The sequence below is a fragment of the Balaenoptera acutorostrata genome, chromosome 15, assembly GCF_949987535.1.
Source record: "Balaenoptera acutorostrata chromosome 15, mBalAcu1.1, whole genome shotgun sequence".
NCBI classification, from domain to species: domain Eukaryota; kingdom Metazoa; phylum Chordata; class Mammalia; order Artiodactyla; family Balaenopteridae; genus Balaenoptera; species Balaenoptera acutorostrata.
In genome coordinates, this window is record NC_080078.1 from 40,113,066 (window position 1) to 40,134,470 (window position 21,405).

The 21,405-nt window shown below is 43.8% G+C and overlaps 1 long non-coding RNA gene across 1 annotated transcript; it reads left to right on the forward strand.

The window, feature by feature from the left end:
• The first annotated feature begins 56 nt into the window (after positions 1–56).
• LOC130704964 (uncharacterized) lies at positions 57–10,116 on the forward strand. Its single transcript, XR_009005564.1, has 4 exons — positions 57–2,147; positions 2,981–3,071; positions 5,899–6,167; positions 9,241–10,116. It is a non-coding gene; the product is annotated as an uncharacterized LOC130704964 (long non-coding RNA).
• The last annotated feature ends 11,289 nt before the right edge of the window (positions 10,117–21,405 follow it).

Sequence of the window (21,405 nt, forward strand, 5' to 3'; positions counted from 1 at the left end):
CCACAGTCTACAGCAGAAGAAAGCTAGAGTTGGCAGAGAGAATCTCTTTGCCTTTTATCTCTGCTGCCTTTATGCCTGAATTCCAAGGAAGCTGATCTTTCCTGTGTTTACTGCTTTGTGCAGCCACTGAAGAAAGATGAGCAATTGTCTCTCTCTACCAACATTTCCAAAATGTGCTCGGCTGGAGATCTCATTTGCATGACAAAGATGCCCCATTAATGAGCCAGTGGCCTGGTGGGCCAGGAGGGCTTTGGGGCACACCCAAACTGACTCTATGAAACTACAGAATTGCTTATTACGTACGATGCCCCCTCCAGACAACCACACTCAGACCGTGGGACAGCTTCCCTGGAGTCTGCGTTCTTTGTCCTTTGGAGGATCTGGAAGATAGCAGGGATCAGTGAGAACTATGCAGACTCCCAGCTCTGCTCCCAGGTCTTGGAGGCCATGCCTTCGAGGTGGTAGTGGGCTAACCCTTATTCAGAAGACTCACCTCTACTATAATTGTTTTCTTCCTGATATTCTGCTTTATAGATCAGTCATGTGACCTTCTGAGGCCACAGGGTTTTCACTGTTGAATAGTTCTTCGGAATAACTCACACGTCCTGAGTGTGTGCTGAGTGCCAGGCACCATTCCAGCGTTCTCGTGGGTTATCTCGTGTAACACCGATGGCTGCCCTTGAGCTACGGGTGATTATCGTACCCATTTTACAGATGAGGACGCTGACCCTAACCACATCTGAAGTCCACCAAGGTGGACAGAAATGCTCTCCTTGCTGGGCTCCCTGAGCTGTGTGGTAAACGGAATTCCTGTCTTTTCAGGATGCCACTGCTGTCTCCCACTGTCCCTTTCCCTCTCCTCTCTCCTAACAGATCCTGGATTTGCTCAAAGTGACAATACTAGGGCACTGGGGATTGACTCCATTTGTATACACACAGGATTTGTGGGAAGACAGGTGCGAGGGTTTTCTCTCTCCAGTTCTCCAATCACTATTCCCCTTTTCCTGAGGGTGTGTCTTCATCTTTTCCACACGAAGAGCATCTTTCTCCTTCTCTCTGGTCTCCCCAGAACCATAATCGATGCTCTTTCTTTACTTCGATTAAAAAAATCCCCATCCCAGTAGCATTTTTTTTTGTTGTTTGAGTCTCCCTCAGATAGGTCCATGAAAGAGGGCAAAGAGCCCAGGTTCTATTTGGGGAAATCTTGATCTACATGTTAATTACGCACCTCAGTTTTCACAGTGTGTTACTTTGGTTGCAGACCCAGCCTAAGCCAGATCCAAGTGGGTTGTACAACCAAACCCTGGGAAGGACAGTGACCAGTGATGGGGTTCAGGATCCTCTACCCCCAAATACGGCACCTTGGCATGTTGAAAATTTTAAGCTAAAGGAGTCTGAGAAAACAGCAGAACTACCTTCTCCCTGAAAAAGGTCATAAAATCCTCATGTGATGGATGCCCTCCTTATACCCACAGGAAAGAGAATCTTTGTCTCCCAAGACAAAGGGACACCAAGAAGAATCTAAGCAAACAGGACATGCCTAGTCTCCCCTGTTTACTAGCCTTCCTCCTACCCCTTAACCTGTCATGTTCCTCCACGACTGTCTGCTCTTCCTCAAACCCAGCATAAAAATACCCAGTTCTGTTTCTTTGGATCTTCCTTTCCTTATGAAGGCGCCCATGTCAGGTAAAACTTAACGAAATGTGTATCCTTTTCTCCTGTTCATCTGTCTCTGGCAGTCTACTTTTCAGACCCGGTCAGGCACCCTACAAGGGTCCAGGAAAACTTTTTCTTCCCTCCACAGGGTGAACCCACGGCTCGGGAGCCCTGAATGGTGCTCGGTGTGTGCTTGACTTTCATGTCTGTTTCTCTGTGATAGTTTCATTTCTCTCCCATGAGAAGGAAAGCATGGCTGATGGCATCTCCCAAGCTTTGTATTTAACAACTTCACAGAGGGACTTAACAATCCCTCCCTTTTCTCCCTCTGGGAGGATTCGTTGGGCCAAGCAAAGACCCAGAGTAATAACATGATGGCCCAGAGTTGCCATGGGGATCACGGGACTCTGAAGAGAAGGGTTGGGCAGATGGAGCCCTAGATACCCAAGACAGTTCATCGTCCTCATTAACGTCCCAGTACAGCCTCTAAGGTAAGCACATTATTGGACTTACTGAGAATTAAATTATTTCTGAATTTTAAGCAGTTGCCTATTGCCTTCTGTTTTGATGTTAGTTTCTGCCAAGAAGACCCCAAGCCCTCCTGCTACCCTACTCCCTGCATGTGTTCCTTTCCCATGTCCCCCCGCCAAGTACCTCCCTGGATTGTACGAATTCAGGCTGTCCTACCTTGCCTTCTCTAAAGACACATTATTAGCTCACACCTTTTACTTCTTTCTCACTTCCTGCTTGTACCTCCTAATTAGCACCTTTTCTATAATTTATTAAGCCAGAACATAATGCTGACAGCATGCTGCCTCACTACCTGGCTATTTTATTCTACATTCTTTGGTTCCCAGCTAGATTGTGGGTCCCTATTGGCAGGGACCTTGTCTTATACTTCTTTCTGCTGTACTTCATGTCATAATGTCAAGCGTACCAGTTAGGTTTGCATAGCAAACCACCTTAAAACTTAAGCTCCACCTTAGGAGCTTAAAATAATAGCCATTGACTTAGCTTGTGCTTCTGTGAATTGACGATGTGAGCTAGGCTCGGCGGTGCTGTTGTGCTGGCCTTGTCTGGGCTTACTCACAGATCTGTGCTCAGTGTCGTGTCATGTCGGCGGCGCTGCTTCTGGAGTTGGCTGGTTGTTGACTGAGGTGGAGGGATTGATTGGGTTGCAGGGTTCTCAGCAGCCAGCACACTAGCCCAGCTCCTTCATGTAGTGACAGCAGATTTCCAAGAACAGCGAGAGAGGAAAGGCTCGGTGTGCAAACACTTCTCTTGTCTCTGCTCTTGTCACCTTTGCTTTTGTCCCATTGACCAGAGCAAGTCACACGGCCAAGGTCAGAGTCAGCGTCAAAGGAGAGCAACAACGTGGATACAGGAAGGAGAAGAAGTTTTGCTGATTACATAAGGTATATTCAAAGTCTCAGTAGACATATACATATCTGCCCAGTTAAATTGTATATTTTCTTTTAAAAATCTAGCTCTTAAAAAATTAGTAAAGATGATTTACTTGAAATCATATTACCTCTGTAGACATGTTCTATTTTTTTTTAATTGGCCTTTTTTATACTACATTTTCTCACCTTCTCTCTCTCTCTCTCATTTCTCCTTTGATCCTTTCATTGACTGGATGGAATATATTTATCACTCTGAAGTTGGATCCTGCACTTTAGGGCTGTGTGTGTGTGTATGTGTGTGTGTGTGTGTGTGTGTACGTGAATATATGCATGTGTACGGTAAATAGGGAAATATTTCTCCTTTGCCCAGTTTTAATTTCCTATAATCCAATGTCACATTCTTGAAACATGAGTCAAGTTAGAATGGGAACAAACTGAATACATACATGATTTCCACACGTGCTAATTTTCTCAATGTTCTGTGCTAGGAAAAGCAACAATACCAAAGCTGGTTGGACAGGGCATTCATTCCTTAGGTATAAGTTCTATGCCTCCTTTGAAGCACACTCTGGAAAACAATTTTGAGGCAGTGATGCTGTAATGGTGGCAAACAACCATGGTCCATTGAACTTCCGATTCAGCAGCCAGGGATGGTGACCTTTACCTTCATGGGTGAAGCTCACTCCTACCAGAGAAGGTCCAAGCGTGTCAACTAACATTTCTTTTCTTTTCTTTTTTTTTAAAATTATTTATTTATTTATTTTTGGCTGTGTTGGGTCTTCGTTTGTATGCGAGGGCTTTCTCTAGTTGTGGCAAGCGGGGGCCACTCTTCATCGCGGTGCGCGGGCCTCTCACTATCGCGGCCTCTCTTGTTGCAGAGCACAGGCTCCAGACGTGCAGGCTCAGTAGTTGTGGCTCACGGGCCTAGTTGCTCCACGGCATGTGGGATCTTCCCAGACCAGGGCTCGAACCCGTGTCCCCTGCACTGGCAGGCAGACTCTCAACCACTGTGCCACCAGGGAAGCCCCAACTAACATTTCAGGTCAACAAAGTACGTCAACTATTTTGACCAATGGTTACTCGATATACATTTTGCTCACTCCGCTGAATGGCCCCCTGTAGAGGAATGTGTGGCACATCAAGAAAATTATTCAGACCTTTTATTTGGAGGAGTTTATCAAATTTTAGAACTTTTGAAGCAGAAGGCCAAAATAGTATAATAGTTTAAGAGACTGCCTTGAGGTCTAATCCCCATAATAAGCCCCATTGTATATCCCTCGTTGTAGTTCTGTTTCTCTAGTCAAACCATTACTAACATTCATCTTTCCCCTTTGCCATTTCAAACAGCATTGGGAAGAAGTGGCACAGAGCCTTAGTTTGGGTTTTCCCCAGAAGCAGATCCTGAGACAAGGGCTTGGGAGTAGAGAGTTTATTTGGGAGACAGTCCCACAAAACTCTGTGAGGAGGTGAGGAGAGTGAAGCAAGGAAGAAAGAAGGCAAGAGAGAGAGTGTTACTGAGTGTTGCCCCTGGGGGCACCTGGTGAGCAATCAACCTCAGAGTCAACACCGCGGTGGGGAGGAAGGCTGGGCATCCGTCCACCTGCCCCCATTCTCTGCTGGGTGAGGACTGTCCCCAAAGTCATTCACTCTGTTGCCTCAGTCTCCCCATCTGATAAATGAAGTCATTGGGATATTTTTCTAGGCCAGGAAAAGGTGGACTAGACAAAATCCAATGAGAGGAGATGGCATATCAGGAGGTGGAGAAACTTGAGCTCTGTTTACTGTTTAAAATTGTGTTTTTAGTACAGGTGCCCTAATAAAATTCTAGTTCCACTTAACAATTGTAAGAGTGAACCATTAAAATCTTTCCCTCTAGTCAATTAGATCCTGCTGCCTACCAACCAGTGGGTTTACAACAACATTTATCCTCTTGCTTGTGGTCTGTGGGTCAACTGTGTCTCAGCCGGATGTGGCTCAAGGTTCCAGTTGGGTTGATGTCTACTCCCTACGTTTCTCCTTGACCAGTAGCCACTGAGGTTATGCCCTTTCCATGGAGGTTCACAGCAGTGCGGGAGGCATGTTCAGGGCTTCTGTGCAAATGGTGTTCATTAATATTTCATTGACCAAAGCAAATCAGGCCCAAAACAAGGGGTGAAGAAGTGCCCTCAGTCCACCATGAAGCCACCGCAATAGCAGGGACATTTAATTCTATAACCGGGAGGGAGTGAAGAATTGAAAGCAATAATCCTACCCACCGTACCATTCTCATGTTCAGAATCACTTCTCATCAGCCTCTTAATCATACCTGCTCTTTTGGCCTCTTCTGAACCCCACTCAGTGCCTGGCTGGGTCTCTCTACTGAGATTTCCTCTCACTGTCATGGCGTTTCCTATAGGGAAAATGTCTGTAGTAGACTGTTTTGGTGCCCGCCATGCAACCATTCCCCAGCTGCTGTGAGTGTTGGCTGCTAACGGCCCAGAGCTGCTCCCTTCTCCGGAGAACTGCCCTCTGTTGATGGGATGCCCCACCCTGGGAGGGGAAACCCAAAGACATGATGGACTTATGCAGAGTGCAAAATCCAGCCCCATGACTCAAGGTGAGGACAGCTTGGCAATATAATTTAGGTTCCAGAATGTTCCTGTGGATCAGGCCAAGGCTAAATGTTCTTTGAGACTACATCCGATCTTATTTCTTTTCCTATCCTGCTTCTCTTACTCCTTTGCAGTCTTCTCCTAAGAGAATGTCCTCAAAAAATTAAATGCCCCCAAGTCTTTTTCTCAGGCTCTGCTTCTAGGGGATCTGACCTAAGACAATGCCTGTTTTTTGGCATCTCTTTTAGTGCCTCCACAGCACCCTGCCATTTCACCAACTGTAACTATGCATGGGATGAATAAAAACTTAGACATTTTCCTTGCTTGGGATGGATGTGTGAAGCCTCCTCAAAGCCTGCACCCAATATTTCTAGTCATCTGTACCAATATCTACTTCGGGCCTCTTCATCTTGGCCACACGGTCACTACAGTTCCTTATCCAACGTCTTATATGATCTGTGTATGTCCGGGGTGTCTCCCTCATCCATCGCGTCCAGAAGGAGTTGTGTTTAGTCGGGTAAGTTTTTCTTTTAATATTTTATTTATTTATTTATTTATGCCTATGTCGGGTCTTAGTTGCGGCACGCGGGATCTTCATTGCAGCATGAGGGATCTTTTGTTGTGGTGCGTAGGCTCAGTAGTTGTGGTGTGCGGGCTTAGTTGCCCCACGGCATGTGGGATCTTAGTTCCCTGACCAGGGATCGAACCCACGTCCCCTGCATTGGAAGGTGGATTCCTTGTCACTGGACCACCAGGAAAGTCCCTAGTCTGGTAAGTTTTGACTTGGTGAGCCCCTAAGGTTCCTAGTGACCACTCTCCCTTTTCTCTTCACACAGAGATGTTAACCTGGAGGTCCAGGACAGGGGAGGCTGTTGTTCAGGGACTTTGGAAATGGCAGATCTGTGTTCAAATCACAGTTCTGTCATTTACAAGCTGTAGTTTTGGCCAAGTTACCTAACATCTTAAAGCCTCAGTTCAGCTTTTATAAATTAAGTACAATGGTACTTGAAGAACAATATTCTCCTTTGCACTCAGAAAAAATGTGTGGTTACAAATGCAATTTTCTACAGTGCTATGAGCTGCTTTTGAGCAGAGTTCTGAATCTCAAGTGTGTTTCACGTAGAGAAAATGGGACAATATATAGGTATCAGGCAGCCCTGAGCCTGGAACCTCACAATGACGGCTTTCACTCATTAGGTGCTTGCTATGTGTCAGCCACTAGGCTCAGCCCTTCACATGTGTTGTTTTGGAATCCTGTCAGCAGCCTGGCATTGTTCTACCTCCTGCCCCTTGTGGCTATGGGCAGTTGATCAGCCAGTGACCTTGAAAATGTTTGCAGCTGTTGACTTCCATCTCAGGAAATCAAGATTTGGGAGAAGGTGGAGGAGTTGGACTGGGAAATGTAGATGTGTGTTGCCTGGAAGGACCAGATGTAATGAAGAAGCTCACCCACTGCACTCAGAGAGAACATCTGAGCTAAGAGGTTTTTACCCCAACCGTGCATCCTATGGTCCATTTTTGTTTGCTTTCTGTAGAAGTCAGTCTTCATCATCTCTTCAAGACTTATTGGTCCCATTGGTTCTTGTAAAAGTACACAGCGCTCTTATTTCATTTTCTTTCCATGTACCCAAATCCTTTCCCCAGCCTTGCTTTCATGTTCAGATTTCTGCCTTTCCCCAAATAAATTGCTTGGACTTTGGGGGGATATAACCCTGATTTGGAGGAAGAAAGACCAAAAAGATAAAAATACCCTCCTCTCCTTTACACCCAGGAAACTGTGATTACAACTGCGATTTTCTACAAGGCTGAGAGCTGCCGGTTGCCTGGTGCCTCTTAGCAGTGTCCTGGATCTGAGATGGTAGCTCCACCGTTTTTTTTCCATATCCATGACTCCTATTGGCACCAAATACAGCTGTGTAATATCTCCAGCCACGAAATTCTGCTCTGCAATCCCCCAGGCTCTTCATTTATTATTAATTACAACCATTATTTATATGGAACTGGAGAGTTTTACATCAAGGCTGAGGCCCAGCTAGAACATAAAGCTGTGTGGGGACCAGCTTAGAGGCAAAGGGACACGAGGGATCAGTAACCCTTATCCCCTGTCACTCTCCTCCCTCCCCCACCAAGGACAGAGGTGGAAAGAGGAGGCGTGAACAGGTACAGACAGGAAGCTGAGGGAGGAGTACACCTTGCGCGAGCTTTTGTGCTCTGACAAGTTCCTTTTTGAAGCAGAAGGAGCAGCTGAGGAGGCAGAGATGGTAATATATTCTGAAATTTTATGGTTGGAAGGATAGATCATTGTATACATTAATTAATTTATTTATTCAACAGTCAGTCACTGAGTGTTGATTATGTGCTAGGTGTAGGGAAAACAGAGATGCACAAAACAGACATGGTCCCTACCCTCCTGGAACTTGCATGCTGGTCGCATTAATACACACAACTGAGACTAGGGCAGAAGTCTGGGTGTTGGGGTGGGGGAGGGTGGTGGGGTGGAGTGGTCAGGGTGGCAGGAGTGGGATAAGAAGACGGACAGTTACTTAAGAGCAAATGCAGCATGAACATCCTTTTCGTGGAGAGCCGTCGCATGTCAGCATGTCAGCAGTTTTCTAGGTGTAGATTTCTGTTCTAATTCTCTCTTGGAAGATGAACTCAGAGACTATTACTCCAACAGCAATAGTGTAGGGTGTCAGTTATTATTTAACACAGGCTAATCTGGTTTTCTACATGCCAGCTACTGTTCTGAGTGTTTTATACATACTGATTCATTTAATTGACATAACATCTCCTCAAGGTAGATTCTATTTTTGTTCTCATCTTATAGACAAGGAAACTGAGGCACAAAAGTTTAGCTGTCTTGCTGAGTCATGCAGATGTAAACCTGGCGTCCAAATTCAGGCAGTCTGGATCCAGAGTGATCCTTTCAACCACCTGTGCTTGGATTTGAAGATGCTGCAGCTCCACCCCTTGCCTCTTATCACAGTAAATTATCATTCATCCCCCCAAAAAGAATGTATCAAATGCTAACTACATGCTTAGTGCTAAGAATACAGAGAGACAGAAAGCAAGTTGGGAGTAACTGCCTAGTGGGTATGGGGTTTTCTTTGAGGGTGATGAAAATGCTTTGGAACTAGCTGATTACACATCATTGTGAATGTACCACATGCAACTGAAATGCTCGCTTTAACACGGTTAGTTTGATGTTAGGTGAATTTCACCTCAAAAGGGAAAAAAGATAGGGGTGAATATGAAAGACCTGAAGGGGCGAGAGAGGTGTGCCCACTTCATTCTAATGCAGTGGGGAATGATGCTAGCAGAATCTTGCACAGTAGCTTATGTATTGCTATGAGGACCAAGAGGAGGGAGTGATTTATTCAGCCTCAGTGGTCAGGGAAGCTTTCACTGAGGGTTTCTATTTGAGCTAAGCCACAGCAAAGATCATAAATCCAAGCGGTCCTGTGGGACAGGACGGTAATGTAAATGTGTTGTCAGCAGAAAGGCAACAGAATGGGGTACAGAGTTTTTCAAGTGTCCATGTCCCATCCTCTACCCAATATCCAACACGCTCCGCCCTTTCTTTCCACCAGGGTTTGTGTGCATGCCGACAAGTCATTCACCTGAGAATCACCAAATCATGGTAAATGCCTGTTTTTCACATGATGTGTTGGGAGTGGAATGAAGGTAAGGAACTCTGAGATAGATTGGAACTGAGCTGGACAGTTCTGCAAGCTCCTTTCTATCTTCCTAGATTTTATAGTCTGTTGTCACTGACTCTACACCCCTCAAAACCAGGGTTTCAGCTTTGTCGGGGGGCTGCACCTGGCACTTGGGGAATTGGAGCCAGACTCTGTAGATCCTCTTGCAAGGGCATCTTCAGAAGGCACATGTTGCCCCTCAGATCTGGGTCTGAAGCCCAAACAAGGATTACAGGGCCTCTTCCAGGACCTCAGCTGTGCCCTACAAGGAAAACGTGCTAAGAGTAAGCGTAGGTATTGTTAACCCAGTCACGATGGATTTAAAGTTTGTCTTCCTCACAGTGAAACTGCATTATACGGGCTCCTCAGAGTATGAGTCCAGACAAAGTCAAGTGCAAGTGGTTCACTTGTGAGATGATCCCAGGAAGCACCAGTAGGGAAGTAAGGAAGTGCTATAGGGAAGGGGAGGAAGCAAAAAGGATGGAGTGTTCAACGAGGTGGGCAAGTAGAGCTTAGCCCCACTGGGGAATGCCGAGAAGCAGTGTGGAACATGAGCGTTACCAACCTAGGGCAGAGGACGCTGCAGCATCGCCCTGCAAACCCCTGGTCATCAGTTGCTGAAGGCTGCTTCCAGGGGTGTTAGCTCTCCGGCACCTCTGGCTTTTCCTCAATGATCGTAGAAAAGGTTCCTGCAGCCAGAAACAAAACATACAAACAAGAGACTGCTCAGGCAGAGAGTCTTGCGTGTAGAGGTGAGGGCCCCGAGGATAAGGGCGGGGCTCTGGCAGCTCTGCTACAATGTGCGGGGCTGAACTGAAGTTCCCATCTTCTGTCTCTGTTCACCATCTTTTTTTTTCACCCCAACCAACAACCATAATAATAATCCATCGCAGGCAGAGAAGGTTTCTTCCAATGCGCCAGGCGTTGTACTCAGCTCTGTCCATTGATCAGTTATTTAGTTATTCAACTATTCAGCCAAATTCATCAAATACTCCCCACAGCCAGGAGCTGTGATAGAGTCTGTGAATAACGTCATGTGCAAAACAAGCACTGCCTCTACCCTTATGGGAGGGTGGACTAGTGTGGGAACAGGCATGAGCTGAACAGTGATATAAATAAATGTCTGTGCTCGGGTGAGGGTTCTGATGGATGAACTGCACTTCCTGGAGATCCGATTAATTAGCCTGCGGGTTTAGAGGAAAGTGCACAGGAAAAGGACACATAAGCTGAGGCTTGGAGGATGAGCAGGAGAAAACGAGGGGAGAAGTAGGATCAGAACACTTCAAGTAGAGACAATAGCACATACACAGCCCCTGAGGGAAGATAGAACATGGAAAATTGGAGAAACTGAGAGCAGACCAGTGTGGCTGGAAAATAATGAACAAGGTGGGTGTGTGGTGAGTGGTAGAGAGGAAGCTTGGAGACTGTGAAGGACACACGAAGGGTAAATGCAGTGGAAGCCACTGCCAAGTTTAAGCTACAGCCAAGGGGTAGAGAGGGGGAAGAGTCTGACTGCATTTTAGCAGATCGCTCTAGTTCCAGAGTTCTGAATGGTTGGAGTAGATCAGCCACAATTTGGGAGACCAATGAAGAGACGACCCCAGCAACTTACCAGCAAGGTACAAGTAGGCTGCGAGGTGTGGCAGGAGAAGAAATGGGGAGGTATGAGTGGAATGGGGAGATCTCAAAAAAGGAAAATGCACAGGACTTGACGAGTTGGTGGATGTGAGGAGAGGGGAGGAGGAATGTCCAGAAAGACTCCGAGGTGCTGGCTTGTGCCATTTACACAGATGGGAGTGGTTAACTCTTTAGTGCTTACTCAGCTTCTGGAGATGGGGACTAACATTATCACTCATTTAGTAAATGAGGAAATAGAGGCTCAGAGAGGTTAAGAAGTGAGCGTAAGGCCACAGAGCTAATAAGTTGCCAACTAAGGACGTAACTGAAGAGCCAGTAGATATTAAAACCCATGTGCTCTGTCACCCTCTGCGTGGCACCTGCTCTGTCCTGTCCAGTTCCACTGCCTTGCATATGGTACCTTTGTGTATCCCTTATGCGGTCTCTTTAATTAAATCACACAGCCACTGTGTAGGTGTTATCCTTTTGGAAACCAGCTCTGTGTTTGGTGCCATCCAATAAACCAATCAGTAGAACTAATTTGTGCTAATAGGACAAAATGTGTCCACTTGATTGCAGGCTTTCTGAACAGCACCTTTGTGCAAAGTTATACAAAGAGTATTCAGGGCTTTGACATCCTGGCCCGGTAGCTTGTGACCCCACTAAAAATCCCACGGGGAAGTTTCTCTGCCCACCCTTGGGCAGCAGCACTGGCTTTGCTAGAAAGAGAGGCTCAAGGTCGGCTCAGAGCTCCCACACAGACAGCCTTGATCCTAAGATCAGGTTCCGGAAGAAACAATGTGTAGATGTCTGTCATGTTTTTTCTTTTTGAACCTTAGCAGTTCTCCTACTTAAAAGCATACTCTGGAAATGCATGTTGACTGGCCTGGGATTTTCTAGAAGCTGTCGGCTGGTTTGAAGACAGAAATCAGGAATATTGAATGGACTCTGAACACCAAGGGAAAGCTTAAAACAACATTTTCTTTTCAAATATGGCCCTTTATATTATGAGAAAGTAACAGTCATGCTCATAAACCAATTCATTCACATACTGAAGATTTTTTTCCCATTTTCTGGAGTCACCTAAAGTGAGCAACACATGAAATCTCAAGGAAGATTATTGTCCACATTAAAGGCAAATGTCTCAGATGACCTGACCTTGCTCTTTTGTTAACTCAGTACCACAAACAGTGGGCAAGTGTTGGTTTGTTGCCATTTCAAATATTCTCTTTCTCCTCCTGGGGACACTCACCCAACTGGAGTGGGACCTCAAAGCTGGGGTGAGTACCAAGCTCTCTTACGTGGCCACAGGTAGCTGTGTGCCGCGTGTTAAGAGGAGATGTGTGCCTCGCTACCACCGTTGCAGCAGATGAGTTAAATCCGCTCAACAGCACAGATTCTCAGCCCGTAGGAAATGTCATGCCAAGTGGCCGCCATCAGGCACTGCATGTAACCATCACCTCCATCCCAGGTACACATTTCAGGAGCTCGGAAAGCAGGTGCCGTTGGGATGGGAACCTCATTTGTCTGCTGGTTTTTGCGTGTATAGGTTTCCTGCTTTCTTTCGACTTCTTTGCCTTCTGTGATTGTCTGACTGTCAGAGGATAAAGAACAACACGCCCAATTAAGCCCTTTTCATGTATTTCATCTTCTGAATAGATGGGAAATGGTGTTTATGAAGACACCCACCAGAGGACCCCTGTAGCGAATGTGTCAAAAACTGACACATTGAGAACATTGCAGGAACATTTAAAGTTCTTCCCCCAGAAGCTTGGAAATTATGTTTTTCAAAATCCTTCAGGGGCTTTGATAAATAGTCTCTAAATCTGAACAATCTTGTGTTTATTATGGGTTCTGATTTTTAGAAATATAATTTGTTATTCTAGGGCCCTGATAAGCTCTTCTCCATTCCCCTGGAAAGCAGAGCAAGGAGAAATTAATGCATATTTCAACAAGGAGCATATTTGAGTCCAAATATTTGAGTAGAAACAAAAATACAAGTTGGATTAGGTCATCCTGATACATGTTCTAAATGAGTTACAGAAATACTTCATGCCGTAGGAGAAGCGTAAGCAGAGCCTCATTTACCTTTGGAATGATAGCTAAAGGAATTATGTTCATATTGGAGAGGGTTCCTTGTATTTATGGCATGTATGGCATTATGGGCAAATGTGACTAAAACACAGTTTACCGCTGTGGCTTCAAAGAGGAACACTTAGGAACACTTAACTTGAAATTTTGATTTAATGTTAATAAGTTAGCCTTCTTGGAGCTTGTGAGAGACGGCCTACTGATATTCATCTTGGGAACTTTCTTATCTTAGGAGATACTTAAAGCCCAGGATATTCTTGGTTCGATAGATCAGCACTTCTCAAACTTTCATGTGCACACAAATCCCTTGGGGACCTTGTTAAAATGTAGGCTCTGATCTGCAGGTCTGGGGTGGAGCCCGAGAGGCTGCATTTCTAACAAGCTTCCGGGTGATGCAGTGACTGGGGCCAGTACGATGGTGTGGATTTTGTGTGTCAGGCACCTCCGGCCTATTCTAGGAAAACTGGACAAGTTGTACAAATTCAAATCTTCCTTTAGATTATGAAATTTGCTCTATTTTTCTCTTTAAAAGAAAAGCTAATTGGAAATAATTCAGAAATGTATGTATAAAAGAAAGAGGCAGAGACCATATAATGCATATGTAACCACTGTTAACATTAGAGTATTTCTGAGTGGTTCTCAACCCTCTGTCAGCATCACAGCTGCCAGAGAACCTTTCATACACCACAGACACTGGGACCCACCTGTTTGAGTAACCCTGGACTAAACCTACCGGTAAGTGAACACAGGGATGGAATAAGTGGGAAATACCTAGTGTTCTGTATGCAGGAGAGAGAAGGTTAAACATGAGGGGATCTTTGAAAGAGAATCTTGAGAGACTAGAGTTAGGAGTGACCCTGGGCACAGGGGTTCCAAGAGCAGACATTATAGATATAAAAAACTCCTAAGTTCTAGGGTGAACTGAGAGCCTTCCAGGGTGTCTGCAGAGACGCTGTCTCCCCAGTCCTCTCAGGTGGGGTTCATTCTTGTGGGAATGATGTCACTGAGATCCAACATCATCGACACAATTCCCAACACATTACAGGCCACGCATGGCCATGACTCCCTAAGGAAAAGATCCAGGCAGCCAACAGAACAGGGTCATACATTCCCTCGTTCCCTAGTTGTGTAGACAATGGCTGACCACAGCTCCAAGGGTAAATATGAAAACAGTGGGAAGAGGTTTACTGCATCCATGTGGATGGTTACCGTGTAGACAGAGGATCCCTGCTTTATTTTGAGTGAAAAGAACAGGAACCCAGGGGTCAGATGGATGAACATATGATATTACTGTGTAAATTGGTCTCAGTTTCACAGAGGGCTCTTGCCTTTGACTCTAGCAGAAAATATGTTCATACTTTTAGCCAGTAAGATATAAAAAATAATAATATTGGCCCAAGTAATAAAAAGATAGCATAAAATCTGAAAACATTTCAATGATTTTATTGTATTAATTAAAGGAGAAAAGCCATTTGGTCACCTTAATAGATGCAAAAAGCTTTTTTTTTTTTAAATTTATTTATTCATTTATTTAATTTTTGGCTGCATTGGGTCTTCGCTGCTGCACGCGGGCTTTCTCTAGTTGCAGTGAGCGGGGGCTACTCTTTGTTGTGGGGCTCAGGCTTCTCATTGTGGTGGCTTCTCTTGTTGCAGAGCACAGGCTCTAGGCACGCGGGCTTCAGTAGTTGTGGCACATGGGCTTCAGTAGTTGTGGCTCGCGGGCTCTAGAGCGCAGGCTCAGTAGTTGTGGCGCACGGGCTTAGTTGCTCCACGGCATGTGGGATCTTCCCGGACCAGGGCTCGAACCCGTGTCCCCTGCATTGGCAGGTGGATTCTTAAGCACTGCGCCACCAGGGAAGCCCGCAAAAAGCTTTTGATAAAATCCTCATGATAGAAATTAATAGAACAAAACAAAACAAACAAAAACAGAAATAAAAGGGAAGTTACTTTACCTAAAAACATGCCACCAAAAACTATTCCGACTGGTGAAGTATTAGAACCATTCCCTTTATTTCAGGAATAAAGCAAAGATAATCACTGTAGTTGTTTCTATCTGTATTACCGATAGCCAATGCTGCAAGTAAATGAAATCATATACAGCAGGAAGAAACAAAACGGTCAGTATTTTCTGATGATATGATTATCTACATTGGAAAAAAGCCCAATATATGTATGCTATTTATTACTACAAATTCAACAGGATTTCTGGATACAAGATCAATAATCAGAAACAAATTAGAAATATAATAATAATGATAATAATAATAATAAATCCATCATCAAAAGCAACATGAATCCTAAGAGGCAAGAAATATTTATCTAGCAAAATAAGTACAAAACCATTGTGGAGAAAAATGTAAGTCTTTAGTGAAATACATATAAAATAAGCTAAATAAGAGGAAGATATACCATATCATAAATAGGACGTTGAAATTGCAGTTACTTCTAGGCGTATAACTTAGAAAAACTCTCAAGCATGAATACTGAGATAAGTTCTAGAATATTATTGCAGAACTAGTTATAAAGGAAAAATAAAAATCAAGTAGCTTAACTGTCAATCAGTAGAAGAAATGGATACAAACACATATATATTACAGTATTTAAATGGGATAATATACAGTATTTAAAATGAATGAGCTAGGTCTATATGTATCAATACATGTGAATCTAGAAACAATGTTGAATCAAAAGAGCAGGTTGTGAAGAAATACACAGAGTGTGATGGAATGTAAAATTTTAAAACAAAGAAAACAAGACTAAATATTTTCTAAAGGATGCCTATGCACATAGTAAAAGTATAAAATTATGACTGAGAATAATGCACACCAAAATCAGACTCATGTTTACCTCTGGGTGAGAGGGAAATTTAATGGGTGAGGGCTTCACCTGTATCTGTAGTATTTTATTTCTTTAAAAAGAGGAGAATCTGAAATTAACTTGATATTGGTTAAAGCTGAGTGATGTGTTAGTTGTGTCATTATTTATTTCATGACAGTATTTTTCTCAATTTATCTCATCCCTGCTGGTTTCATCGTAGAAGCTTCATCTTCGTGGCAGGAACTGTATCCTATACTTTTTCTTCTCCCAAAGCAGAAGGAACCTCCTAGAAATTGTTAGTTGCTTTCTCACTGTAATCCTAGCATGGCTTTGCATGAGACCTCTCAAAGTTTCTTCTCATTAGCAAGGTTTTAATCCAAAATAAATAATTAGCAACTTGAACAGTGCTGACTGGAGTGTGGCGAACTCCATCAAACGATCGCTTGGGTGTTGGGAAATTTTGCAATTGGTGCTAAGTGATCTCCTTGACAAAGAGGTCAGCTTTGGATTAATCCACTTTATAAGAAATCCTGAGTACTTTTTCCCGTTCTAGTTCTCTTCTCAGTGGTTTAAGAATTAATTACAATGCTTTCACCTGTCTTTATAGCAGAAAAATAGCAATAGCTCCTCTGTGCCGATAAGTCTACTGGAAACACAGTTGATTACAAATGCAGTGCCCATAGTGGTTTACCTACTAAATGTTTGTGCTGATCACATGGTCTCACACCATCAGAGGTTTGCAAAAAAGGACGACTGGCCATATGTCACAACCTGTCCTCAAGTCAGTGTTGAAGGAGAACAGATCATCAATGACAGGAATTCAAGAATTGGGCATATCTCACTTAGTAGGGGGGGCTCTGTATGCAAATAGTCGAGGCTGACCAAGCAGGTGAGCATGGGCACCAGGAATCTAGACATAGTCCCTGGCCAGGGGCAACCAAGAGTAGGGATCATCTGATGGAGTTGTAGGTATGGAGGTTGAGGGTGCTCAGTTTTAAGAAAAAAGCCAAGAGTCTAGTTACTGGGTCCATGAGGCATGACAAGATAAAAAAGTCAGCTTCACTAGAGGGGTGGGATAGGGAGGGTGGGAGGGAGGGAGATGCAAGGGGGAAGAGATATGGGGACATATGTATATGTATAACTGATTCACTTTGTTATAAAGCAGAAACTAACACACCATTGTAAAGCAATTATACTCCAATAAAGATGTTAAAAAAAAAAAAGCTTCAGAGGAATGAAGAGCAGAGACTAATAGTTCAATCTACCACGTTGGGCCAAAGGTACCCAATCCTCAACACACACACACATTCTAGTATCTGACATTTTACCAACACACAGTAACTTCTTCAGACTGAGACATTATTTCTGATAAAGCTCTTGTTACCTGAGAGTTAACAAATGAAGACTTTAATAGTTACAAAGGACAGGAAAGTAATATTTTATTGATCTTTGTCTGCACTACATAAAACTTGATGAAGGAGCTCTTGTTATCCCCAGGTTTTATAAGAGGAAACAGTAGTTTAGCCAAAAGGTAATTAGATATTGCTAAAGATCCTATGCTTGTCAGCTGGGATTTAAATCCCGGTCCCTGTGACAGCAAATTCCCTGCCCCTGCACCACAGCAAGCTGCCTCCCTTATCAGGGTAATTAAGAACAGGAATTAGCACGGAGGAGAGCAATTTTGATAAGGAGTGAGAAACAGACCCTCAGGAGGGCAGCCTGACGGGTACACCAAGGGCAATACAAGCCTATCCCCAGTTTGATCTACTGCTGTTCCTACTGTCAAGCTTGCTGACCTCACAGATTTGCTAGTGTGGTGCTTCTTCTAAGACACTGCCTGTTGCTCTTGCTGTTCTGACGATCTGTACTTTCCGCAGTGTTTCAGAACCCAGAGTTCCTCCCCATTCCTGGTCTCCTCAGGCAGCTAAGGTGTCCCCTCATCAGGCTTTGGGTACACCACGGGCAGCTTCCTGGGCCTCATGGTCTAAATTTACAGAAGCAGCAGACGGCGCCTGAGAGTAGCAATTTGAAGAACTATTGGTTGGTTCTGGTTCTAAGATTAGCATCAAAGGCTAAATCAATAATGCGATGTTCCTCTCCCAGAGTCATGCAGATGGCAATTAGGACTGCATTACAGGGATTGCTCACGTCCAATCCCTGTACCTGAGATCAAACTTGGCTAATTTGCCACTCTTATTTTAATTCCATCAATTAGAGAAATAAAATGCCAATAAAAGCTCATCTTTTAAAAAGGTTTATTTTAACCTTTTATAAAGTCCTTGGGCAAAAGCATAGAGAAGCGCTTCCTAAGTGACTGCTAATTTGTCAAGGTCGGGAGACAGACGCTGTGAAAAATACTGCTCCAAACAACAGCTGAACACTGTCAACCAAATGGAAAAAAAAAAAAAAAAAAAAAAAGAGGAATGGATTTTATGGAGTTTTTGGAAACAAAGCATTTCAGCTTAGAATGGAAATCTATGGGAAAACGGAATGTTAAGTTTAGAACATAATCTAAAAATGAGCTAGCATGAAAAGATTAGTCCTTTAAATTCAAGCATCCATTCTGTTGCCAAGTATGTATTGAGCACTGGCTGCGTACTAAGTTCTGGAAAAACAGTGATAAGCTCTACGGTCATGGTCTTTGCATTCATGGAACTTGCAGCCCTGTTGCAGAGATAGTCATTAGACAAATGTATGCATAGATGAGTACAAAACAATGGTATTAAGAGAAGGCAGTGGTTGTGAGGGCAGCCGTGGTGGCGTGCAATAGGATGACACCAATTAGAGTGAAGAGATCAGAAGAGTGACCCTTAAGAGGAGACTTGGAGAATGGATTAGAGTTATTCAGGCGGAGGACATCATTCCAGGCAGAAAGAACGACCTGTGAAAAGGTCAGAAGGCAAGAAAGACATGGAGGGATCTGAAAGATCCTTGCTTGGAGGGTGGATTCAAGCAGAAAATAGAAAATATAAAAATTGTGGTTTGAGACAGAGAATCTTAAGGCTCCGGAAGGAACTTCACTCACCACCCATCCTGACATCCTGATTATACAGAAGACAAAATCCGAGTTCCCAAGGCAGGACTGAATTATCCAAGATGTCAGAGCTAGGGCAAAAAATCTAGTATTGAGGACTCAGTGTCTCTCTCAGCCCCATAGACGTTAGAACCAAAGTGTTCTTTCTAAGCTTATTCCTGCCTAACCTCCGCTGTGATTTTCACCATGATGTCTTAAAAGACCGAAGTGCCTCAGGTTCACGTTGGAAGGCCTCGGGAGAGGAGGTGGGGCCAAGGGCATATCCTCTCAGCCTGTGCCTCTGCCTCCCCTGGGGCACTCTGAGCAAATATGTGGGCATAAGGTTATGACTGATGATTTGTTCACCACTGGAGTATAAACTCCATGAAGGCAAGGACCAGGCCTGTGTTGTTGGCTTCTATGGCTACGGCAGTGTGCCTGGCAGATGGTAGACAACCAAGAAACACAACTTGCGTGACTGAGTAACTAAACGGATGGGCTCCCTCCTCAGTCCTCAGTTCAGGAACCCTATCACACCCCAGAGAGTTCCAAGCTTCTCAACCTCTTCTCTACACGCTGATTTCTATGGCCCACATTTCTAGGTAAAGAACAACAAGTTAAATCCAGTGCCAGGAAAACTGGTGTGGATTGTATTATTTAGGGCTTATCAATTTTCCTATTTTGTCGAATGTAGTTAGAACTAAGCAGTTTCTTTTAATCCCAGGATTTGTGAAGAAACAACATGCATTATTTAAAGAGCAACAACAAAAATAAACCCTTGTAAATATTGCACATTCCTTTGCAAGCAGAAGATTAATACGATAATATTATTGTATTGGGTATGGAAAACAGTCAGCGAAATGCAAACCTTGCTGAGAGAAATTGCCTTCCTTCTTGGAGAAGAGTCACAGGAGACTGGAGAGAAAATTATTTTTCTCAGCTCCGGTCCTTTAGGGCATCAAAGCTTCCTGAGAAGGATTATGCATCGTGGAAAGTGTTAATGTACCTTATTATTCCATGTCTCTCCGATGAATTCTTTGGAATCAATAAAGGTACTTAACAGCTAAGAATTACATTAGGCCACATTGCAGTACCAGGAATCTCTTAGATTAATAAAACACCTATCTTCGGCAAGTTCTTTGAAGCAATCATAGAGGATGAATAGGTTTTCCTGCTGTGCGAACCCAGTGAATCATGGCGATTTAGTGTGTTTTTCTCCTTGTGGATTTGTTAGCTGTGGGTAGGACAGAGCTTATGAAAGTATTGCAAGTTTCCTGTATGTTTAACTTTCTGTTGGTATGTTTTTAAAATATGTAAGTTCACTAAGCATGTGTCCAAAAAATGGCTGAAAGGTGGGGGAAAACGCTACTGCTCTTGGACAGAGAATTTGATTTAGTGTGTAGCCGGGAAGATGAGAGGGAGATAGGGAAGGTCGAATAGCTCTGCAAGACAAAAACACAGAAAATGTCACAAGGCAGCCCTTTGAACAATCAGCTCCTGAAGGGTAAAGGTGGAGGCGTTGAGAGTTCACAGGGGCTGGTGTGTTCTTGAGAAGAAATGAATTGACCCTTGAAGGGAAAAAATATGAGTGGCAGAAATGAGCACTGAGATTATTTCAAGAGGCATCCAAGGATGACATAGTATTTGTGTTGATTATGAGTTTCTTGCAAAACTTATCTATTTCAAATTCATTCTCAAGGGCAGCAATCACTGATGAAAAGTAAAAACCTGCATGGGTATCATCAGATAAAGGAAAGGAAATTAAAAGCCAATATTTTACCAATGCTGGGGAACCAGCTTGCGCTTCAGAGGCACCTGCTATGCAATGTTTTTCTACCTTAAATATTTTGTAAACCTTACAGCCATAGAGGATGCTGTAACTAGAATATTCCGTGGCTTTGTGACTTACCCATCCTTTGATCACTCAATTATACTACGGTCATTTGATAAAACAACCTGCTCCAACATGAAACAGCAGAAAACAGGTCTTGATCCCTGCTGATAATATGCAGCTATCAAAAGCTGCAGAAGTCCCTCCTTGTAAAACTGAGCCACCTATAACAACTTGAACCCATTCACAGATTTGTGTTCATTTGGGAAAACTTGCAATAAAAGCCACTTTTCTAGACTCTGTGTGTTGCTGAGTGTTGTGTGAGATATCACGGCCCTGAGTCCAGCTGATTCCTTGGAACCATGAATATTTTCTACACAGGCACATGCAGGGGAAAAGAGAGGCAGTTATCTGAATGGTACCATCCAAGAAAGCTGCCAAGGGGTGGGGGAGAAACAGAATAGTTTGCTTAAATCCACTGCATATTTATTCAACATTTTTTGCATCCTCTTTGCTTGTATGCATATAGGGCTTCCTTAGAAGGTACTCATTTAGAGAGGCAGTAGCTGTGATTCCTTGTAGAAGGATTTTTTTTTTCTCAAGTGCAATGAAAACACAGGGACTATTCTGATGACATTTTTGGTTTCTGTTCTGCAGGCCTGGGGCAGAACTGCTTCTGTGAATCAGT